Source organism: Danaus plexippus, chromosome 31, assembly GCF_018135715.1.
Source record: "Danaus plexippus chromosome 31, MEX_DaPlex, whole genome shotgun sequence".
Taxonomy (NCBI): Eukaryota; Metazoa; Arthropoda; class Insecta; order Lepidoptera; family Nymphalidae; genus Danaus; species Danaus plexippus.
The window spans coordinates 2,041,501-2,047,500 of NC_083558.1; the positions used below are offsets into that span (position 1 = coordinate 2,041,501).

Genomic DNA, 6,000 nt, shown 5'->3' on the forward strand with positions numbered 1-6,000 from the left:
CGTATTTATGTAAATAGCTTTCCAATAAACGCTTCATGAATGACAATTTTTAAAAGTTTTAAAATGTATATAGTATGTTATCCTTCAGGTATAGACATATGCCACAGCGGACCTATTTTCTTTAGACCTATATAAGATACACAATTCCACCATATATTATTTTGTTATATCCCAAAGACTTAAGGCAGCGTTTTCGTTAAAAGCTGTCAGACGGCTCATGTTTTCCCGACATCTTAGACAAATATCGTTAATGTACACTCAAGTAAATACAAAAACTTAACACATTACATACTAAAACCTTCCTCGAGAATCACGCTATCGAGTGCTGATAGCTGTTTGATAATCGGTGCAGTAGTTTTTCCGTTTATCGCGAACAGACAGACAGACAGACGCGGCGAGGGACTTTGTTTTATAATATGTATTGATATATGTAAAAGAAATTACTAAGGGTTTAAATTGAACATTTTAATATCCAGTAATACTAATATATATATGGATTTGTAAATAGTTAAACACATTTTAGTAAAACTTTTCGAAATGCGTTTAATGTCCCAGTTTAATTGACTGCAGCCAGCAATCAAATTTGAGCTCTGGCACCATACTATAAGTTTGTAACAGCAAACTAATACGTTATCGTTTTATGTTTCACACTCGTAAGCCTACGTGTACTTGTGAAATAATTTATGAATGAAAGACGTTAACTCTCCGTATGTAGTTAGACGTGAAAAATTATAGTTAGTTATACTAATGTGTAGTTGTTGAGATAAAGGAATTTTATCATCACGGAAATACATACATGTTATAAATGTTTTATCTTTTGTGTAATTACATTAGTAAATTAATTTCGGTCTTCATCTGATATAGAGTTATTAAAGTTTTAAGATGCCACTATCTCTATAAGCACCGCGTGTTCAGTCACGCGTGCTCTCTCGTACGGAAAATAGTATGAATATAATAAACACGGACAAAGTCGAGCGCGTTACTAGTGTATATTATGAAATTGGTGAATTGATAATTTAAAGAAAAATATGTATGCTTACTATAAGTTTGACATGCTAAAACTGTGTAGTTTTCTATTTTATCATTCACTTCAAAGCAGCCGAAAACTTAAAACGTAGCTTGCTCAGTTTGATATATCAAACTTTTAGTAAGTAAAAATAGATTTACGAACTTCAAAATTACTGAATATCAATATTCTAAGTTAATGCTCAATTTATCTGAATTTAATCGATTTGTAATACATATATATATTATCATATTTATAGAAATTTATTTAAAAACCTGAATAATATAAAAATAAATAAAGATCAATATATTACTTACTTTATTGATTACTTTTCACTGGTTCTAAATAATATATATATATAATAAATGTCTTATTATACGTCAGCTACGAGGCAATGAAATTCAACTCTGGAACAGACGTTTCCGAGATAATCCAGTACAAACAGACAGACATAAAAATATGCAAAAAATCATCAGCATCTCTATGAACTTAGTGTTATTAGGTAATGCATATAAGAATATATATGAATTTAATATTAAACAACGCAATCAAAATCCGTAAAGATTTTTATGACATTCTTACATTGAAAATCTTTCAAATCTATAAAGATTTCAATATACCAAATCTGTTAAGATTTAACTATAATACGCACCTGCTAGCTGTACATAATGTGATGTGAAGTGACTGATGAAGAGATCTCCGTCCATCATCAATAACATCACCAGCTGATAATACTATCAATACTAACAATACAAATAAAATAATTAAAAATTTACTACAAAACATATTAAGTAACTAATTTTCCTGTCAAGAACCGCGGCCGCGTGGACATCACATCTGTCATGATTATAAATAACTCTATCAAGCCAATATAATCTTTATAAATATATCAATAAGAGCCAGTGACATATTACGTATTGTTGCGTAACACAACCAAACAATACTAACCGAAGATAAAAATATACTTATTTTTTTTTTAATAATAATTAATAAAATGCGCTTTATTTGTCACCAGTCTCATTATTTTGAGGTTTCTTTTGTGTACAGCGCCATCTATGTTCCAAGCTATCAAACATTGGTCGAGTAACTTATAATCTTATATGTATATACACCGACAGACCTTTTTTTTATATTTAATTCATATCTTCAGTGTCCGTAATGATTATCACGTGATAGTGACCCGTACGCTTAATACAAGTCTGCATTACACTACACACGAAGCGTTCACCGTCTCATTTAATAACCCACGCCAATACTATGTGAAGGTTTACGAATGAAAAACTCTTAACGCTCCGTATGTAGTTAAAATTTGCAAAGATGTGCTTATTAAGTTACGATACTAGTAGTTCACAGCGTCTTCGCTTGTTTTTAATTTAATATTAATCTCTCACTCTATGTACGATTGTTTATTTTCCATGACAATTTTTTTCTCTATATAGGTAATTAATAGTAAAAAATCAATTTAAAATTTATATATAGAGATGCAATTGTATGGAAGTCATTCATTGAGGAAACGGATACTTTTTTAATGTTCTAGGAAATCCTTATTAGCATAAATTATTTTCCTTATAACGTTTCAACTATCCGCCGGTAGATGGCGTTGCACTTTTATTACAATGGCAGCTACAATTATTACCATTGTTCGTCTAGGCTGAAAAGGCTCGTACCCGGAGCCGTAAAACCATTTACAAAAAAAAAAAATACTGTGACGTGAATGTTCAAATATAAAAAGATGTTTTACTATATATATTTAGTTATTCTAGGTTACCACAGAAATGAATTAGCGCCGAGTATTCTGGACTTAAAAATATATTTTTTTGGTATTAACGTTAGTTTTTCGAAGAAGAGGAGAGACGTTAATTTTATTGTCATTGATTTTGAGTGGAGTCTGTATTGTCTCACGACCGTTCTTCGGAGATGCCACACTTGTGCCCAAGTCGTTATCATGCACACATCGCTGCAAGATATAAATATACATACATAAAAATGAGCCTTACGAATCAACCGTGTGGTAAAAGGCATAGTTTTTTTTAATTTACTCTTCATTTAACAATAATGATTAATGCTCTAACCTTCTCCATGTGAGAAGAGGCCTTCGCTCAGCAGTGGGCTGCTATAGGCTGATGATGATGATGATGATGATGATGAAACAATAAAGTGCCAAAGAGAGCAAACTGGTAGAGTCATTTATCTCCTTAAAGTCGCCTGTATTCTTGAATACAAATGGTTCTTTAAATCTTTAGACGATTGCAGATATTTTTTGCTTTTTATATGAATCCTGGGGCAACAAACCAGGAGTTAGCTGGCTTAATAACTAAGAGACTCAAATGACAAATCACTTTTGGTCGAAGTCTGCTAACGATTTTTTCATATATTTATATGGTGGAACAGAAAACTATTCTTCGGAGAGCATGACATTCAAACGATTTGCCAACGGTTAAATTCAATATAAGTTCTGTGACACAAAATAGCCAGTTTTCGTTGTCCGAGCTCCTCACCAGCTCTAAACAAACCTCAGCAGACACTGTGATCCTGAAGACCCCAGAAATTATCTAAAACTCTAAAACTCTAACACGCGACCTATTCTATAAATAAATTTTCTGCTGAACAAAGGAATATTTGGGAGTTATGTGTGGCGAAAGCAAGACTGAAATGGTTTATAATATGCCACAAGTGTTGTGACAAACCCAGCATGACCTGATGAGTGACCAGTCAAGAAAATTCTTCCTCCAAATATTTCCCACAACATCCACCACAGTCTTAACAATATTTATCAATCAAGTATAGCTTTAAAAAACTTAATTTACTTATATGAACACTGTAACACTTATTTGCCTGGAATTTTTTCCTGGTTTAGGAACATTGTCGGAACAACCTAAATGACTTAGCCTCTAGGTTCTACTTCATAGGTTTTGTGTGGGAATTAGAATATTAAGGAAAATATAGATTGCTATGAAAACTATATGAAAGGAAAATAAAAAATTACTGCATTTTGGCCTTACACAGTTGCCCATATAGAGGAAAGAAGATAAGTTAATTTCATACTAGTCTTAGTTATACAAGCAATACTTAATTGACCGCAGCATAAAGTGCTAGTGAAGTAGTAGCTTCTGGGAGGGATATTGTATCGTAACGTTACGTAACGCTAACGTTAGGGATATCGTAACGTAACGCGTTACGGCGCCGTCCAGTTTGGTCTCCCACTCTCTCTCGTATACAGCATCAGTGTTACACGCGTGCGGACAAAGTTGTTCTACTAATACTCAGTTTATTCAATTAATGTAAATAAAATTAAAATAATAACCTAAAGCTAGCAAAGTTACACCATATCTATATTGAATATTTTAAGTTTCCACATCTGTGAACGTCCCGAGAGGCACGAATTTGTTTCTATCTGTAGTCTCGTACAACAGTAATGGCGTAATTTTTTTTTCTTTAAAACTTTTCGTGCGTTATCGATCCTTTTTTAGTCCTGTGCCTTTTTTGTTTAGTCCTGTTTCCTTTTTTTTTAGTCCCGTGCCTCTGCCGACAATAGTCCAAACTTATCTATTCCCGTCTCTACATGTATAAATTGACTTTATGATTATACCAAATGATTTTCTCGTAATGATGTTCGAACTTGGAAGGTTTTTGGCAAAACTAAGAAGATTACGTACAGACAATACACGATTTCTCAAGCCGATCTGCGAATAAACAATCAGAATTTTTACCCAAAATAAGGGACCTTATTGAGTTCGGTGTGAATGACGCTTGTTTTTTTTTTTGCGGGGTAGAAAAGGCCAAAAAAAAGGTAATAAGGAAGTATTACCTTTTTCCTTATTTTCCTTTTTTAAATTCCTGTTACTGAGAGCAACACTACAATGAGGGTCATTCTTTTGAAGGCAGACTAACTAAAACAAATGCCCTTGCAGGAGTATGCGGTTTAACTCTAAAACTATCTTATTGTTTATATGCTATATAATAAATTAAAAATATGTAATGTAAACCATGAATAATTGTTAATTTTTACGTTTTCTTTCTGTGCGCTTAACACAAGTTTGGATCGTCCAACAAGAAACAGAGCTTTAAGAGTTTGTCATTCATAAGTCATCTCAATTATAGCATTAACGTCGATTATTGAGTGAGACGGGAAACGCGTCGTATGCAGTGACGATTGAAAATTGAAGCAAACAATTGGGGGCTGTTAAATAACTAGACGAAATTTAGAGCTCCGTCAAATCTAGATAAATTGACGAAAATATTCAAAAAATTCTAGGGAAAAATTATTCCTATTAAAATTCTTATAATATTACATTTACATGACAGCTCAGATGTAATTTTGTTCAACTACCTTAAAAAAAATTACGATATTTTTTTTGTTTTAACATTTATTTATGTTATTAACTAGGAGATGAGCCTTCGTACTGTTTTTCTCGTTTCGTTCAGAAAAAAGCTTTAGGTGCAAGTTGAGTAAAGCGACCTCAGCACTTTGGACATGGGTTTAGTCAAAGTTAAAGTCACTAGTTTTCCGGAGCTAACCATGAAATTGATGGTCTGAGCTCTTTTTTTTATAAACACCATCCGGATGACTGGTCTAACGAACATAAAAACCTCGTCCCGATCGCAGTAGCGGATTTAGGCTTCGGCCCGTGAGCCCCGGGCCTAGTGCGCCAAATTTTGAGAGCGTGAAAATTTTTAAGATGGCTAAAATTAAAAATCGATTGGGATTTCTGGAAGCGGCAAGACCAAATTGTAAGGTTATTTTTTTTTTTGCGATCTAAACATTAAAATATTTTTTTAGGAAAGTACTAAAATCCAAAATATCTAACAAAAAGATTTTTTTTAATGCTGGCATATCATCTATTTACAAAATTAGATTTTGGTTTATATGTTTCATTTAAAATTATATATATATACTGTTACGGACTATAAAGGGCGCCAAGTCGTCATTTTCCTAGGGCGCCGTCGAACCTAAATCCGCTATTGATCGATCATACATCCGGTTGCCGAGATCT

At 32.9% G+C, this 6,000-nt stretch overlaps 1 protein-coding gene across 3 annotated transcripts in view; it reads left to right on the forward strand.

Moving 5' to 3' along the window:
• LOC116778361 (segmentation protein cap'n'collar-like) overlaps nt 1–6,000 on the forward strand; it is a 60,880-nt gene that overhangs the window by 2,531 nt on the left and 52,349 nt on the right. The gene's annotated exons all lie outside the window — the stretch shown is intronic.